The 18,284-nt window shown below is 59.8% G+C and overlaps 2 long non-coding RNA genes across 2 annotated transcripts; one reads left to right on the plus strand and one right to left on the minus strand.

The window, feature by feature from the left end:
* Nucleotides 1-6,813: 6,813 nt before the first annotated feature.
* LOC129641278 (uncharacterized) lies at nucleotides 6,814-17,992 on the plus strand. Its single transcript, XR_008709283.1, has 3 exons — nucleotides 6,814-6,942; nucleotides 16,492-16,602; nucleotides 17,605-17,992. It is a non-coding gene; the product is annotated as an uncharacterized LOC129641278 (long non-coding RNA).
* On the minus strand, nucleotides 6,833-9,246 carry LOC129641279 (uncharacterized). Its single transcript, XR_008709284.1, has 3 exons — nucleotides 9,070-9,246; nucleotides 8,830-8,941; nucleotides 6,833-6,917 (listed from the first exon to the last, which is right to left on the minus strand). It is a non-coding gene; the product is annotated as an uncharacterized LOC129641279 (long non-coding RNA).
* Nucleotides 17,993-18,284: the final 292 nt, after the last annotated feature.

The raw sequence follows: 18,284 nt of genomic DNA on the forward strand, positions 1-18,284 counted from the left end.
AAAAATATAATGGGAGAAAATTTTAATCCTTCAAAATGCAAGAGAGGAGAAGAAAACACTAAACGTCATTTGTGAGCAAGAAATGTGAAAAAAACACTGAAGCAGAGGAGATGAACCCTCTGATTCCACTCTCACAGAGCAGAGGGGGTAGATGGGTGACTCAGCAACCGCTTCTGAGATCAGTGATCATTTATAAGGAAAAAGCCAGTTGGACCCCTACCTCACATCACACACCAAGTAAGTTCCAGGAGGATTACGAGATGAACTGAAAATGAAAACCGTAAGAATTAAAGTGTAGCAGAAAAGCTTTATGTCTTTGAAGCGATGACAGATTTTTCAATCAGAACACAAATAACATAAGCAATAAGGAAAAGCCCTGGTAAGGCTACGTGACGTCATTCAAAGGGAGGAACTGCTTCATCCCAAAACAGCATCAGGAACTTAACACGGTAAGTACAAAATGAGGGAAGATATTTGCCACACGTATGACCCGCGAAGTTCGGAGTCTGATTTGGTTGCACGTAGGTGTGTAACAAAGCACCGGAGTCCTTGCTGCCGTTGTTCAGCAGCTCAGCCGTGCCTGACTCTTTGCGACCCCGTGGACAGCAGCATACCAGGCTCCTCTGTCCGTCACCGTCTCCCGGGGTTTGCTCAGATTCATAGTGCCTTCGAAACAGTCACTTTCTGTCCCGCGAGTCAGCAGGGATCAGGGAGAGGTTGGGGTTTCTGATGCTGAGTCACTCCCACATCGGGGCTCGGGGCTCCAAGGGTAGAAAGTGGAGGCTGCCGCCCGGGCTACCCACATCCTGCTTGCTGGTCACCGGCCAGCCAGCTGGAGCTGGAGGGGAGAGACCGAAGGCAGCTATCTTTGGAGAGAAGGCGGCACGATCTCTGAAATATATCAAGATCTCCTAAAGATGAATAAGAGAAAGACCAGCAGTCCAGAGGAAAACTGTCAGAGGTACACAGAGGGTTTGCCGGCCCGGGGAAGAATGGAATGGATGGATGGATGCAGGGTCCCTGCTCCTGCAGCCACGTGGGCCCAGGAACTCACACCTGACATCAGCATAAACGCTGCCCTTCGAGGGGCCGCCCCCTGCCCCCAGTGGGCTCTGCTGGTGATACCCTAACATGGCTCCTCGTCAAGGGCATGGGAACCGCCCCGTACCCCATCATCTGAACCCTCCTGGGCAGGAGGCCACTGGCTCTTCCCTCCTGGGGAAAAGGTGTGTCTTCTGGACCCTTCAGCTGGAAAAGCTTAGAGGCAGGCGGATTCTGATGATGGAGCCACCTGACCACGTGTGTGAGCCTCCAAGGACCGAGAAGAGGAGCTTTTTACTGTTCTCATGGGTGAGGTGAAACGGACTCTACATTTCACTTCTGTTTCAAGCTCTGAGGAAGTTATACATACAGCAATACAGCTGTATTTTACCAAAAAGTTGGACCCTGCAGTGATCTTGGGGCAGGTAGGGTCGCCGGGGGAACCTGGGAGGTGTCCAGGAGCACGGCTGGTCATGGGGGAGGTGCCGCCTGGAGGGATGTGTGGTCCCAGGAGCGGGTGTGGGGGCCCCGAGACAGTGGGACCCTCGCTGGGGGCCCCCGGGGACCGGGGCAGCTGCCTTCCGTCACAGCCTCGCAACAGGCCGCTCCCGGGTCGGGTGGAGGAAGGGGCGGCGGGACAAAGCCCGCAGGGCGAACCTCATGGAGAGGGTCCTCAACAGGACGTTAGCCGTGAGCTCCGGGGAAGCGTGCTCGGTTTACCCTCTGCCTCTGTGGGCCGGGCCCCCGAGAGAGTGCAGCTGCTGAGAGCAGGTCCTGGGGCTCCGGGAGGTGGGCGCCAGGCCCCTCCCAGGAGGGCAGGTGATCTGGGGCATCGCGGGTGGGCACGCTCCCTGCCCCGCCCCTTCACTCTGAAGCCCCCAGGTCGCCTGCGTCTGGGGTGGGGCTGGGGGCGGCGTTGGCGAGTCCAGGTGCTGGAGGTTTGGAATAACGATGGGGGGTCACCGCGGCTCCGCCTGTGTCTTCCTTCTCACAGGGGCCTCTAGGTCCCAGCCCCGTCTGTGGTCACGGTCAGCAGGAGTCCTCAGGTCATCATGCCCCCCTCCCGCCCCCGCCAAGGCCTAGGAGGAACAGCCTGCAAAGGGATGAGTGGGGTCCTGTCCCGCTCAGGTGCAGGGCCCGGGATGCAGTCCCGCGCTTTCCGCGGCCTGGAGAGCCCGGCCCATCGCCGCTGGAGCCCGGGCCACGCGCCTGCCTCGGGAGTCCTCTGGGTCACGCCCAGGGATCACCTTGCTGATTCTGCTGCTCCAGTGAGAACGGCATCTCAATGCGGCGCCCTGGCACTAATTATAGCACAGACTGCGCGGGGAACTTGGCGGCCTGCACGGTGGCAATCCAGATTAAGCAATTAACCTTGATGTCACTGTAATTATTAAGATACTTTAGCAAAATGAACTAATTTCCCCACAGGATGTTGAACCAAAATCAACTCCCAGTCTCCTGAAGATGCCAAAATCGGAAATGTTAATGGAAAATTACACTCGAATGTTTACTAAACCTCCCGGGTGGTGGCTCCCCTCAGTGGGGGGGTGTACTGGACGTGTGGTCCCTAGAACTGAAGGTCAGCATGCCCTGGTGAGCCCTGTGCTTGGGGAAGGGCTTGCACCTCAGAGGTGCCCTCCAGAGTCACCCTCCCCGTGTCCTCGTCCAGGAGAAGAGCGGCCTCACGGGGCGTTGCAGCCTCCGTGGTGCCAGCGGGCCGCATCTGGCTCCGACGTCCCTGCCAGCTCCTGGCATCCTGTCTGGACTGTCTCTAATTTGCCAGCACCTGCCTGCCGTCCTGGGAACCTCACTCCTCCGGGCTCTCGGGGTCCCTGGGGGCTACTGTCCAGAGGAGCCGCTGGCCCCAGCTCTCCTGGCTGAGGTCCCTGATGACTCTGCATCTGACTCTGACAGGGGCTGGGTTTTTTTCCAGAACGTTTTGCACATTTCGTGTGTCTCCTTCACGTCTGAAGAGACAGGGGACCAGAGCAATCTGCTGGCTTCTCTCTTTTTCCAAAGCCAAGAGCACACTTCTTAAAGTCACCTTTTGGGCACGATTTCTCCACGAGGCCCCAGGTCCCTCCTGACCGCCGTGACAGCCCCATCTGGGCACTGCCCGCCCCGGAGCTCCGGGCCACCCTCCCACCTGGCAGCCAGCTGGTTCCCTGCTCACTTGCTTCTGTGCATTCTGTACGTTGATGACCTTCCTCTGCACTTGCTGTAGGGCCCAGTTCCTCCTTCTGGCCCTGGGGACACTCGTGGGAAGATTCCTAGCATTTGACCCCTCCCCTCTCCCTTCTATCTCAGCCCATACTGGGAAGATGGGGTGTCCCAGAGGAGATGGGGAGTCCCTGGGGAGATAGAGTCTCCGGCAGTCGAGTCTTTACTTCCTCATGGGTCCTCAGACCCCCAGAATCCCTTCTCTGAGGACAGAAAGTGCCCGTGAGGAGCAGTGTCTGCAGACAGACGGATTCTGGGAGGACTGGACCAGTCAAGGCAGAGCATCACCAGGCAGGGCCTTCGGGGTGTTTCTCTGTGCACTTGCTGGAGCCGTGGGTTGGGGCGGAAGCTGGGTTCCCCAGGGCTGTGGACTCCCCCACCCCTGCTCTGGAATCCAAGACCTCCAGACCCAGACCCAGGCTCATGGTCCTGCCTGGAACCAGATCCTGGGTAAACCGAGGCTCACGTGCCCTGGGCTCTGGAATCCAGACCTCCAGACCCAGGCTCAGGGGTCCCGCCTGGAACCAGATCTTGCATAAACTGAGGCTCACATGCCCTGGGCTCTGGCCTCCGCCGGGCTCTCAGCAACTTCCTGTGCCTTTATGTCCGTCACTAATGCATCCCTGAAACTGCCACCAGTTAAAACACCAGGAAGTAAAAGACATATTTTCACTAATTTTAATGGAAAGGTAGACTGTGTTTCATTCTAACCGCTGTGCTGTCCAGTCTGTGCTGGTGGGGACGGTGGGTTTTGAGGGTGGGTTTTGCCCCCGTGCCCAGCGCCCGCTGCACCAGGAGCCCTCCACCACAGCAGTACAGCTTGCATTTCGAAGTCAGTCCATGTTCCGGCCTCAGCCTTCGCTTGGGCTGCTGCAGGAGGGTCGCGGCCCCCTTGGGAGTGGCGCTCGGGGCCCCTGCCTCTGCCAACAGCGGCTGGAACAGAATGAGCAGGTCCACCAGGCTGGGGTGCTCGGCGCTCAGCCCCTTAGTCAGTCTGAAAGGGTTAACGATTTCAAATAATGTGTCTTAAACTGTCATTATCTTTGAAATTATGAGATGAACTGCAAAGATATTATGGTAATTATGCTCTTAGTGGGCGCGAGATTTCTAGCCAGAGGGAAGGGAGCGGGTGGCTTGTGAAACAGCTCGATTCTCAGCGCTCACCTCAGAATAGATGGGACTTGTCTGGGGGCCAGGGAGGTGAGGGGGCAGGTGAGGGGGCGGGGAGAGGTGAGGGGGACAGGGGAAGGTGAGGGGTGAGGGGGGCAGGGGAGGGGGAGGGGGGCAGGGGGCAGGGGAGAGGTGAGGGGGGCGGGGGAGGGGGAGGGGGCAGGGGGCAGATGAGAGGGGCAGGGGAGGGGGGAGGGGGCAGGGGAGAGGTGAGGGGGACAGGGGAAGGTGAGGGGGGCAGGGGGCAGATGAGAGGGGCAGGGGAGGGGGGAGGGGGCAGGGGAGAGGTGAGGGGGACAGGGGAAGGTGAGGGGGGCAGGGGGCAGATGAGAGGGGCAGGGGAGGGGGGAGGGGGCAGGGGAGAGGTGAGGGGGGCAGGGGAAGGTGAGGGGGGCAGGAAAGGGGGCAGGGGGCAGGTGAGGGGGGCAGGGGAGACCTGAGGGGAGCAGGGGGCAGGTGAGGGGGGCAAGGGAGACCTGAGGGGGGCAGGGGGCAGGTGAGGGGGGAGGCGGCAGGGGAGACCTGAGGGGGGCAGGGGGCAGGGGAGAGGTGAGGGGGCAGGCGGCAGGTGAGGGGGGCAGGGGGCAGGGAGAGGTGAGGGGCAGGGCTGGGGGTGGGGGAGCCGCTTGGCCAGGCCAGAGGGGAGGAAGTGGCCGCTGCCCTTTCTCATCCCTCCAGGAGGCCATGGGCTTGTCACCTGGAGGCTGGTCCTGCAGGCGGTGGCTGGACCGATGGGCATGCAGGCCTCCTGGATCTGACGTCCTTGGTCCCTTGGTTTCAAAGATGCGGTTCTGACAGCAGAACTGCTCCCTCGTGGGCTCACGGAGGCGGGTGGGATGGACCACTGTCAGCCCAGCCCCCTTGGGCGGTGGGCAGCCCAGCAGAGCCTCCCTGTGTCCCCGCAGGGACGCGGCTCTTCCCGCCGCTTCCTGAGGAGGGGCCCTGCCCCGAGGCTAGGGCCCTGTCACTGGGCCCCCAGCATGGAGGGTGAGGCCCTGCAGGGAACCAGGGTCCAGGCCTGGAGCCGGCAGGAGGCGGAAGGGGCCCTGCAGGCCACTCTGCCTCCTAGCCCCCAGGGCCCCCTGTCCTTGGCTCAGGGGCCCGCAAGCCATCCCCCCTCCCGTCACCCTGTCTTCTCTGGCCCTGCCCCCTCACAAGGAGCCCTGGGATAATGCTGGCCCCCCGGGAACCCGGGAGGGCCCCCATCTCATGTGCTTCCCCTGACCCCCTGAAAGGCCCCTCACCGGCTCCTGTGACGCAGCTGCCCACCTGGGCTCAGGGTGGAAGCCATCAGGGACAGCGTCCATCCACCAAGGCTCGCACTGCTGATCCCCACTGACCCCCATGTTGTCCCTGAGCAAGACCCCGGGCCCAGCACTGAGGGGTGAACGGCTGAGCATCATCCTTGTCAGGGGGCCGTGTTGGGGTGTCTGGAGACGTGGGCCCCTCACCCGACCACAGTCCCAGGAGACGGTTCTGAGTCCCTGGCCCAGTTGGGAGAAATTCGGGAGGGGCAGCGCTGCCCGCAGGCTTGGATGCAGCTGGTGGCCTTTGGTCACCTGGGGCTTCGGTCCCGCAGCCGCAGGACCTGAATTCCTGGGAGGAGGACCCCAGGAGGGCTCATACAGGACCCCAGCCAGGCCACCAGCTGGCCTCAGGCTGGGACATGAGCAGAGAGCCCAGCCACAGCAGATGTGCGACCCAGGACGCTGGGAGACGATAACCAGGTTGTTGTAGCATCCCGCTGATTTGTCACAAAAACGAGAAGCCAGTTCGGTCTCTTCCACCTTCTCACCGGGTGGCCACGGGGCTCAGGACGCCCTGGGGAGGACGAGAGCGGCAGGAACGCAGAGACTGTGTCTCTTGGGGCCTCACAGATCTTGGTAGGGCCTTGGACGGTCCCCTTGGGAGCCATGGAAGGAGCCTGAGAGGGTGGAGGCGCCCTCGGACCTGCTGACCGTGTCGGTCGCTGAGCCTGTTCTAAAGCCTAACAGAGGTGGACTCGCCCGGCCTGTGGCCCTTCCAGACCAGCCACTCCCACCTGGTGACACAGGTGGGGTTCTTCCACGTCTTGTCAGGGCTCCAGAGCTCAGTCTGGGAAGTGCTGCTTAATATCATTGTCTGGATGGACCCAGCTTGTTCACCCGCTCACCTTGCAGGGCACCTTGCTGCCCCCAAGGCTGGCAATTATGAGTGAAGTTATACAAATATCCGTGTGCAGGTTTTTATGTGGGCTTAATTTTTCAACTCCTTTGGGTAAATTCCCAAGAGGGCGATTGCTGGATTATATGCAAGTGTGTTCGGTTTTGTAGAAAACATCAGTTTTCCAAGGGGCTGCACTGCTGCGTCCCTTCCGGCGGCGGGGAGGGGTCGCTTCCGGCGGTGGGGAGGGGTTCCGTTGCTCTGCGTCCTCGCCAGTGTGTGGCGTTGTCTGTGTCGGGTGTTGACCGTTCTCACAAGGGTGTGGGCTGCAATACTTTGGCCACCTGATGGGAAGAGGCAACTCATTGGGTAAGACCCTGATGCTGGGAAAGATTGGGGGCAGGAGAAGGGGACGACGGAGGATGAGATGGTTGGATGGCATCATGGACCCGATGGACATGAGTTTGAGCGAGCTCCGGGAGATGGTGAAGAACAGGGAGGCCTGGCGTGCTGCAGTCCGTGGGGTCGAAAAGAGTTGGACTCGACTGAGCGACTGAACAAAGGCAAATAAGTGTGTAATAGCGTTTCATTGTTATTTTTGTTTGCATTTCCCTGATGACATAGCGTGTGGAGCATCTTTTAATATGACTATTTGCCGTCTGCATGTCTTCTTTGGTGAGGAGTCTGTTCTCCTTCCCTGCCCACTTTTTAACTGGGTTGCTTGTTTTTCGTTATAAGTCTTGAAGAATCCACTGTATATTTTGAATACAGTTCTTTATCAGGCGGGTCTTTGCCACTGTTTTCTCATGTCTGTGGCTGGTCTCATTCTCTTGACGTCATCTGTCACAGAGCAGCAGTGTTTAATTTCAGTGACGGCCAGCTTATCAATTATTTCGCTCGTGGATCGTGCCTTTGGTGTCGTGATATTTCTTTTCCTCAGCACAGAGCCAGGAGCCACAGAAGAGGGTGTGCACTCTCCCCAAGACCAGGGCAGTGACGAGCCCCTGTGGGCACGCTGAGGGGACCCTGCTGCTGTGCTCAGTTCTGTCCCGCCCTCTGCGATCCCATGGACTGCAGCCCGCCGGGCTCCTCTGTCCAGGGGATTCTCCAGGCGAGAATCCTGGGGCAGGTTGCCATTTCCTTCTCCAGGGGATCTTCCCCACCCAGGGAACAAACCCTCATCTCCTGCATTGGCAGGTGGATTCTTCCCCACGGAGCCACCTGGAAAGCCCTAAGGAGACCCAGTTTTGAATTCCACGTGTGATCGGATTAAAGTCATTCCCAGCTGGTGCAGGTTTTGAGCAGCACCTGGTTCCCCTCACCGGGTCCAGGCTCACCTTTCTGTGGCTCAACCTCCTCACAGACACGTCATCCCCGAGACGTCCGGCCTCCTGAGCTCAGAGCGCTGTCCATGCGCAGCGGGACCCCTGGCGGGCAGGCAGGCGCTCAGCGCTGGGTCCGGGAGGTTGGACTGATCTGGCAGCGACCCCGGGGGCCTGTGTCCCGACGACTGCGGGGCGCCCCCTGCAGGTGGAGTGTGAGCGTTTGCACAGGGACCGGCTTTATGAGACGCACACTGATGCTGCTGCTGCTAAGTCGCTTCAGTCGTGTCCGACTCTGTGCGACCCCGTAGACGGCGGCCCACCAGGCTCCCCTGTCCCTGGGATTCTCCAGGCAAGAGTACTAGAGTGGGTTGCCATTTCCTCCTCCAATGCATGAACGTGAAAAGTGAAAGTGAAGTCGCTCAGTCCTGTCCGACTCTGAGTGACCCCATGGACTGCAGCCTACTGGGCTCCTCCGTCCATGGGATTCTCCAGGCAAGAGTACTGGAGTGGGGAGCCATTGCCTTCTCCGATGAGACGCATAAACGTTTATCTAAAGAGAAATGAGAATAGCAACACAGAGAGGGGCTGACTCCTGACTCGCACACCCTCCCCGCGGGCCTCCAGGAGCTTGGTTAGGCTGCTGCAGATTTCGTAGCTACTGTCAAGCGTGTCCGCGAGAAACACTGTTTTTAAAGACTCTACCATGCAGCATTGAAATTTCTGATCCAGGCTGAAATAGCAGGGATCAAGGTGCCAGTCCAGGGGCCAATAATGTTATAACCTTTCCAGGCACGTCTTCAGGATTAAGTTGTAGATGGAGAATTAATATCAAGGTAAACATTTTCAGTAACTGCAGTTTTTTCTGTCTCCAAATTTGGTGTTATCTGGACTACAAAATTTCAAAGCACGCCAAGTGTTACTTTTCCCGGACCTGCCTGCTTCTTCCGCACACCCCGGGCTCCGCTTGCCTCCCCGGCTGTGCCTCCAACGTCATCAGGTTGTCTCGGGTTTTCTCACGAGAGAGAAACAAACGTGAAATAGCCCTATGTCAGAAAGAAACAGGAAGTGAAAGAATTAAACAGACAAACAAAGATCTACACACCATCCGACCAACTCATTTTCTTTTTTTAGAGAAAAATCCAGCCCCACGTGGCTTTGCTAAGAATTTTACCGAATAGGCAAGGAGCGAGTAATAAATAACGCCAGAAAGTGGAGAAAGGGGGTGATTCCCAGCTCATTCTCTGAGCAAATAACACGGACACCAAGCCCGAGTCGCAGCATCCCTGAGGAGCACAGGCGCAGACGCGCTTCACGGCGGTGGCCGCTCAGACCCAGCTCCACAAGACTCGACACCTGCCGCTGCGCCCACGTGGAGTTTATCTTGGGACGGCAAACTTGCTTCACATTCAAAATCTGTGTCCCTCAGCATGTGGACGAAATAAAGGAGAGAGAAATGGGATAACCTCAAGAGACGTAGAAAAACAACCTGAGAGCTTGTCAGCGTTTACTATCGAAACTCAGATGGACTGTGGAGCACCCTCTGATTCAGCAGAGACGTCCGTGCAGAGCCCGTGGCGAGCGCCTCGCTCGTGTGAGACCGGCCGTGTTCCTCCCTCCAGGGTGGGGATAACGCCAGGACTGCTGTCTTCACCACTGCTGCCCAGCATTCCACCAGGGGGCCTGGCTAGCGCACAAGGCCGTAAGAAGACTTAAAATGCACAGAGTGGGTTGATTGGACGGAGGGAGAGAGAGGCAGGCTGGAGCTGCTGTGTGGGGCTGCGGGGGCCTCTGGGGGGACGGCGGGGCTCCAGGGTCTCCGGGGGGATGGCGGGGCTGTGGGGGTCTCCGGGGGGTTGGCGGGGCTGTGGGGGGATGGCGGGGCTGTGGGGGGATGACGGGGCTGTGGGGCTCTCCGGGGGGTTGGCGGGGCTGTGGGGGGATGGTGGGGCTGTGGGGGTCTCTGGGGGGATGGCAGGGCTGTGGGGGGATGGCGGGGCTGTGGGGGGATGGCGGGGCTGCGGGGGTCTCCGGGGGTTGGTGGGGCTGTGGGGGTCTCCGGGGGGTTGGCGGGGCTGTGGGGGTCTCCGGGGGGATGGCGGGGCTGTGGGGGCCTCCGGGGGGATGGAGGGGCTGTGGGGGCCTCCGGGGGGTTGGCGGGGCTGTGGGGGCCTCCGGGGGGTTGGCGGGGCTGTGGGGGCCTCCAGGGGGTTGGCGGGGCTGTGGGGGTCTCTGGGGGGTTGGCGGGGCTGCGGGGGCCTCTGGGTGCATGGCGGGGCTGGTCCTCAGAGATTCTCCTTGGAGACGGTCACATTTGGGCGCTCGGTCTTCTCACGGTTGCTCAGCAGCCTCACCTGGAAGAGACACGCCACCAGGCTGATGGTCGCATCCTGGGTTAGGACGCACCTGCTTCCCAGGTGGCGCTCGTGGTAAAGAACCCGCCTGCCAGTGCAGGAGACATCAGAGACGCAGGTTCGATCCCCGGGTCTGATCCCTGGTTTGGGAAGATCCCCTGGAGAAGGAAATAGCAACCTAGTCCAGTGTTCTTGCTTGGAGAATCCCACACACAGAGGAGCCTGGTGGGCTACAGTCCATGGAGTCGCAAAGAGTCGGACATGACTGAAGCGACTTAACCTGCATGCATATGACCTGAAGGGTGCTCGCCCAGCATCGTCCAGGGCTGCCCCTTCCGGGGGCTGTGCAGGCGACCAGGCCAGGGCCGCCCGCTGCGCTGAAGGAACAGCTGACCCCAGGACTGTAGTGCATTAATAGAGACGGGGGATGCCCTGCTCGGCGCTGCGTGCCCAGTGTCACGGCCGAGGGCTGCCCGTGTGTCTCCCGCTTTCTGCCTCTGCAGATGTCCCTGTTCCGGGCCACACACCACGTGGCTTCTGCGGCTGGTTTCATTCATGAGCACCGTGTTTCCAAGGTCCCTCCGGGGCGTGGGGGGCACGTGTGGTATGAGGGGATTCAGGGCCTTTCCCACTTCCCAGGATGGAGTTCTGGTGGGTGACAGCCCTCCCGAATCTCTGGGTGCCGAGGTGATGACTGGAGCAGCCGCAGCCTTCTTCCCACCAGGCTGAGGGTGAAATCTGCGTGGAGGATGCAGGGCAGAGAGAAAGAATGGGTCAGCCTGTGGGCTTCCTTGACCTTCTGGACCCTGAAGCCTGGTCTGGGCGTATGGACAGGCCTGACCTCCAGGGACCATGAACCTGTGGATGGGACGGGACTGCAGAGAAAGACCAGCACAGCAGGGCCCTGCGGCCTCAGATGTCAGCGTGGCCAGGACACCGGAGCATCTGGAGTTCCAGCCACAGGTCGGGGGCCAGGGTCCTGGTCTCCACCTGGGGGTGCCCTAGAGGGGAGGTGGATGTGGGGTGTCACCATGCAGGCCTCTCCGACGCCCCTACATTTGCTATAAGAGGAAAGTGGACAGGCCGGGACAGGTCAGCTGGCCTGTGGACCTGCCGACGGGCTGCCCGCCTCTGGCTGGGCAGGACGGCGTGTCCCAGGCCCCGAGGGCTCCTCTCTGAGACCTTGGTCTGAGTCCACCCTCAGGTCCAAGCCTCCCCGTGCACAGGGAGAAGCAGCGTCTCCACGGCCTGGGGCTGATTCTGTCCCTCCCAGTGCCACCCGTCACCAGCAGTCAGCCTCTCTCAGTGCTTCCCCGCCACTGGGACCCTGGTTGGACCCTGGGGCAGCCTGAGAGGGCGTGCTTTCTGCAGGACTGCACACAATGTCCATGCTCAGCGGCTGAACGCCGTGGTGGCCAGTCAGAGGCCTGTCAGGATCCCCGTTCCATCAGAGGAGGCGAGGGTTCCTGGAAAGCTGGAGAAGCGCCCAGCGCCGGCTCAGAGCCGCAGGCAGAGGCCTGGGGACCCGGGAGTGGCTTTGTCCCACGTGCCCCCCGCACCCTTCTCAGGGGGTGGTGCTCCCCTCACCCCCGTCCCAGGGGAAGGACCCCACCTGCCCCTGCTTGCAGACGCCTGGGTCAGCCCGGCCTGCAGGTGCGGCTTCTTTCCCCCTTTGATCATAAACGACCCCGTCGAGGACTTCACTGCATCACAAAACCCAGGGCCTTCCTGTAGAGACTTTTGTAGGCAGGCGAGCGTCTCGGGAGGCCTTACTCTAGCAGGAGGGCATTTCACAGCAACGTGGTATAAGACTGATGAACACATTGATGTAGGAAGCTTGCTCCAGGCCCGCCCAGCCCGACTGCCAGGGAGAGGACGTGGGTCCGAGAAGCGCCGTGTCCAGCGGGGCCTCTCTGCCGGGGCGGCCGCTTCTCCTGCCGGTGTTCCTCTGCGCTTGTCACATCGGGCGGGGAGCGGGGTCTCTCCTGGACGAGGGCCTTTGTCGGAAAGGCCGAACCTCCTCCCAAGCCCTGATGACGCTGCGTGAGCCGACCCCTGGCACTGCCTCCCAGCTCCGGCACACCCGCAGGGAGGCCTTCGCCCCTGAGGAACGAGTGTGACCACAGAACACAGCTGTGAGCTCACTGGCAAAGAGAGGTGCTGACGTCTGCGCCCTGCCGTCTCAGGGCCCGGCCCAGGGCCCCCGGGCGTGAGGGGCAGTGGGTGGACCCGCCCTGCGCAGGAGAAGGCTGCTGCGTGCCAGGGCCTGTCATAAGCATTTTCTTCCCAAGCCCTCGGGTGCCTGTGACCTCGTAAGAGCAATGCAGGAGCCTGGAAAGTTGTCATGAAGCCAAGCAATTACCTGGCTCTGTCCTGAGGACGCCGAGGAGGGTGACTCTCGGGAGAGAGTCAGTAAGCAGAAAAAAAGAAGAAAATCCAATCGGTTCTTTTGGAGCCTCTGTGTTCCAACAATAATGAAGCTTCTCTTCCAGTGGAGGTAAAGGAGTCAGTTGTCTCTTAACCATCAACGACGCATGCTTGTCCCTTCTAGTGAAAGTCGCTCAGTTGTGTCCGACTCTTCGTGACCCCATAGACTATGCAGTCCATGGAATTCTCCAGGCCAGAATACTGGGGTGGGTGGCCTTTCCCTTCATCCAGGGGATCTTCCCAACCCAGGGATCAAACCCAGGTCTCCCGCACTGCAGGCGGATTCTTTACCAGGTGAGCCACCAGGGAAATCCAAGTGGGTAGCCAGCCCCTCCCAGGCTCCCAGGCACGTCCTTGAACCCAGTGACCTTCCTGTGGCTGCAGAGGCCCTGTCCACCTTGCGGCCTGGAGGAGGCCTTCTTACGGCTCAGGGCTGAGTGAGTTGATTCCCTTCCATCTAACCTGCTGACTGCACATGGCCTGCTCAACGGCAGGGTGTGTGGTGGGAGGGCAGGCGGCAGCTGAGCCCCCGGGTCCCCAGCGCTGTGAGCCCCCTGGCGACCAGCCACTGTGTCCAGCTGCGGGGCCGCCAGCATGGGCTCCCAGTACCTGGGCTGAGATGCCGCTGGGGGTCCGGGAGCATCCTGTGTGGTGTCTCATAATCCCAGGTACCCGAAGAAGTGTGTGGGTGCAGCAGCCTCTTCTCTGAAGAAAATCATTAACATTTTAAAGAAGCAAGATTAAAAGAAGGTTGTAATAACAGCTGGAAAGTGTTGGGTGCAGAGAATAATACAGAGAAACGTGAAGTTTTATTTCCTAAGAATAAAAACCGCAGAGGCGCTGATGCTAAATGTAAGAAATTCCATCACGTGAACTTTAAAGTCCTGTCTCTTTTGTGAAGGAATGGGCCCGGCCCCAGTGGCAGGAGACGGAGGGCTGTCATCTGCTGGGGAGGAGAGCTCTCGGGGCTGTGACGGTCACTCTGGTCCTATAGGATTGCTGAGAAGTTAAACACAAAACGACAAGTTTCTACTGTATAGCACAGGGAACTGTCTTCAGTATCCTGGGAGAAACCATCGCGGAAAAGAATGTGAAGAAGAATGCACATATGTGTGCAACTGAGACACTTTGCCGTGCAGCAGAAATTAACACAACACTGCAAATCACCTATGCGCCAATAAAATAAAAATAAGATTCCCTACTATCGTTGGAGCCAGAGACGAGCAGAATTCCGGGTGGGGCGCCTGCACTCGGCCCCGAGGCTGCTCTGACCTGAGAAGGAGGAGGCCCCCACGTGCCCACCGTCTGTGAATCAGCCAGGCCCAGATGCGGCCTCTCGTGTTCTGTCCCAGGACCGAATCCTTCACGAGTCACATCTGAGGGCGCGGTGTTCATGTGTCCCTGCAGGTGAGGTGGTCGGCTGTGGATCCCTGAGCCGGTGTGGAGCCTCGGATTCTCGGTTTTGAGACCAAGCCTGGGCCTGGTGGGAGGGGTCGGGGTGAGCCCGGTGGGCGCTCGTCCGAGGCCCCCAGCTGCAGGCTGGGGACACACTCCTGTGAGAGGCTGTGAGAGCATCCCGGGGCTGGCGTCAGGCCCAGGCGGCGGCTTCAGCTGCAGGGATGCGCCGTCTCCCAGCCTGGAGGCCAGCGCCTGCGGTCAGGGTGTGGGGGGTGGGCTTCTCTGCGGGCTCGGGGGCTCTCTCTCTGGCCTGCAGGAGCCTCTCCCCCAGTGCCCCATGGCCTCACGTCACAGCTGCTCCCCTCCGTTCTGTCTGCACCCTGCTGTCCTCCGCCCCGGGGGGCACCAGTCCTGCTGGACAAGGACCCACCGCGAGGACCTCATTAGAACTTGGCCATCAGCAAAGGCCCCTTTTCCCAGGTGAGGCATGTCCATGGGTCCTGACCTCAGCGACTCTGGGGGCCCGACTCAATGCCTGACAGCAACAGAGGGGCTCTCTGCGTGGTCACTGTGGGGGTCCTGAGTGACAGACGCTGGGGCAGGTGTTCCCAGGGGCACCGCTCTCAGGGAGCGTGGGTGCGGAGGGGAGCCTGCCGGGCTCATGGAGCACGTGGGTGGTGGGGAGGGCAGAGTGCCCGGTGCGGGGCTGCATCCTCAGGAGTCCGCTGGCACCCACTGTGGGCTGGATTCCTGCCAGCACTTCCCCTTCCAAGTCTGAGTCGGAGAGACAGGAGCACAGAAAGCCTTTGTAGCAGAGTCGTCTCCCCACAGCGCACCGGAGGCCCAGGACGGGCGTGTCTCCTCCGAGCCTGCGGCCTGAGCCCCCCGCCTCCCAAGCTGCCCTCAAGGGCGTCCCGCCTGCTCTCAGCGACATCTCTCACGGCCGCACCCCCACCGCTTGTCTCAGCTCCTGCGGACCCCGCGCTCCCAGTGGGTCCTCCAAGAATTTACCGGGACGTCTATGCTCTGTCCAAGGACGACTCGTCTAGAGGGACAGAGGTGTTTGCCCCCGGCCCTGCTCCTGTCTGCGGTGGAGCCGCTCCGTGCAGAGCTGCGCTGTGGCCCTGATGCCCCCGGGGGGGCGTGGGAGAGAGGACTGCAGTGAGGACGGGGCCGGGGCACCTGGATCTCGGGAAGACTGACATCCCGCGTGTGTCCTTGCTCTCACCTGGCCTCGGGCCCAGGCCTCTCCCCCTTCCTCACTCACGTGGGGACAGGACCTCTGTGTCCAGACACTGCAGACCCCAGACCCTCCTCCAGCAGTGGCTGCGGCCCCAGAAAAGCGTCCTTCCTGATCGGTGTTTCATTCAAGGGCTTGCGTCTGGAAAAGTCAGACTCAGGAGTCTTAACCTGATGCCGGCGTTTCCTCCCTGTTCCCTGGGAGCTTCCAGGAGGAAGGCCAGCCCCTGTCCCACACAGGGTCTCCCGTGGCACAGGGTGGCCACGGTCCAGCTGCTGGCTCCAAGGGGCGCTGGCCAGGCCTGAGTCCTCCCCCTGAGGAACAGCACCTGGAGGCTCGAGAGACCAGAGCCCTGGCCTCCTTTCCAACCAGTGGGGCTGGGGTGAGTCATGGCCCAGAGGAGGCTCCGGTGGCACGTCCTGCAATGGGCCCCCTGCCCAGGTGTGGGCACAGGCAGGGCGGCGGGGAGCTCTTCAGCGAGGGGCGACAGAGATGCGGGGGGATGCCTGCGGGGTCTCTGGCTGGTCCCTGGGCAGGACTCCTTACCACAGTGCTGGGGGGCGGGTGAGGAGGGAAGCCCTCTCACAGGCCGAGGTCATCCTGCGCCCAGAAGCTTCTGGCTTTCCTCCACGCTCAGCAAAGCGTCTTCCTTCGTGGTGGGCAGAGTCATCATCTGACTCAGTGCTTGCAGAACGCAGGACAGTCCAGATGGGGAGCTGCACATGGAGGCTGGCGGGGTCCTTCTCAGCTTCCCAGGGTGTAGCGCCCTCCGATCCCACCGTGGGGCTGTTCCTCCCTCTTCCAGAAGACGGGTGACCCAGGTTATCGGCATCTCAGTGAGCTTCCCCGGAAAACGTCCCCACACAGGACACAGAGCACCTCTGAATGAGATCTGGGCCCAGCGCCAAGGTCCAGGGGGCCTTGCTGACCTGCAGATTTGCACCATGTGCGTGCACACCCAGGCTTCTGTAACTGTGTCTGCGCATAAGAGCCTGCACATGTGTGCATGTCTGTGTGCACGCATGTGTCTGTGGGAATGTGCAATGGTGCACGTGTGGACACCAGTGTCTGGGTCTCGGCATTTCAGTGGCATCTCACACCCCCCTGCATCTTTTTAACCTTGGGTGCAGGGGTCCCTGGAGTCATTTCATCACGTGACTGTTTCCTTTCCGTGCAGCTCAACCCTGAGACGTGGTGAGCAACTGTCCTTGGATTTAATGCAGATGGCTGTTCTTTAATTTATACCCCACAGTTCTGGAAAGAAAGAAAAACGTCCTGTGTGAAGAAGGTAAATCTGATACCCATCAATCTGTTAGGAGGTGATAAATAACACCCCCTTGCTTTCGGCATTTATAAATTATTCGCTTCATTAGGACAGAGTGTGCTGACATTCTGTGAGCTGTGCAGGGTCTCTCCAGAGTCGGGTGGGTGGTGGGAACAATTAGGTGGGTTTCTGGTGAATGGATACAGTTGCTCTCATTAGGACGAAAAATGCTAATTAAAACCAGAAAAAATGAGCAGAATTGATTAAGTCCTCTCATCAAGATTTACCTATTTGTGTGTCTGATGAGAGGCCAAAACTTGAATGTCATTTCAGCTCGACAAATGGAGGAACCACACTCCCCACAGGGAGGACGCCAGCGAGGACTGCAGGGGCAGACAGGAGCAGCTCCTCTTGTGCACCACGTGAGCACGCGCCCACACACATCTGACCTGCACACGTGTACACACCTGTGCCTGCACAGACCTGCACACGCCTGCATGCACCCACAACCTCACACACATGTACACACATGCACACACTTGTACATGCACCTGTATATACACCTTCACACACCTGTACAAACCTGCATGCAGCTGCACACACATCTGCACACACCTGTGCCCACACACACCTGCAGCTGTACACACATACATGCCTGTACCTGTATATGCACCTATATCTGTACATGCCTGTACACACCTACATCTGCACACACTCGTCTTCACCAGTGGCCCCCACACTCCCATGCTCTTCCTCCCAAACCCACAGGCACCCAATGGGGCGCGTCCGAGCCCACTCAGGAACCACCCTTCCCGATCATACGGATGACAAAACTCGAGCTGAAAATTCTCATAGGGCTAAACCTTTTTAGAAGCATTTCTAACAACAATACCAACAACAGGCTCTTCCATCTGTGACTTCTGTGGAGGGACTCCACCTGCCGCGTCGGGTCAGCCCAGAACCGTGAAGGGTGATAGGTGAGTTGCACAGCTTCTCACGTGTCCCGTCTCCATTGTGTCTCCACAGCGCCTTGGAGCACTGGTCTCCTTGTGGTCACGGGCGGTGAAAGCCAGGGGCCACTGTGGAAGGGGAGGCTTTGTCTGCGTCCCCAAGACCCACCCCCCGACCCTGTCCTGACCTGGCCTGCCTGTCAGTTCCAGCCAACAGGCAGCCGTAAGCCCCCAGCCCCAGTCCCACAGGCAAAAGGAGGCAGACGCTCCCCTCGCTGAGTCTCCGGGTGGGACCCCAGCCCGACCACATTGTGACTGCAGCCCTGGGGACCCTGGACAGAGGACCCCGCTAGGCTGTGCCCTGACCCCTGCCGCATGGAGTGCGTGAGGAACAGAAGGCCCCTCCTGACCCGGAGTCTGTGGGTATCACGTGGCAGCAGGCAACAGACACACGGGCTGGAGTCTAGGAAGCCGTGGTCCTGAAGCGCTATTTAACTAGTCCTGTTTTTACGTTAGAGGATCTCTGGAACTTTAAAAATTATTTTGCATTCTTACACTTTTTTGTGAGTGATCATATGCATTTAGCAAATTCCACAGTTTTAGTGGTAAAGAATCCTCCTGCCGATGCAGGAGACGCGGGTTTGATCCCTGGGTTGGGAGGATCTCCTGGAGGGAGGGCATGGCAACCCACTCCAGTATTCTTGCCTGGAGAATCCCTAGGACAGAGGAGCCTGGTGGGCTACAGTCCACGGGGTC

The sequence above is a fragment of the Bubalus kerabau genome, chromosome 1 (genome assembly GCF_029407905.1).
Source record: "Bubalus kerabau isolate K-KA32 ecotype Philippines breed swamp buffalo chromosome 1, PCC_UOA_SB_1v2, whole genome shotgun sequence".
Lineage (NCBI taxonomy): Eukaryota > Metazoa > Chordata > Mammalia > Artiodactyla > Bovidae > Bubalus > Bubalus kerabau.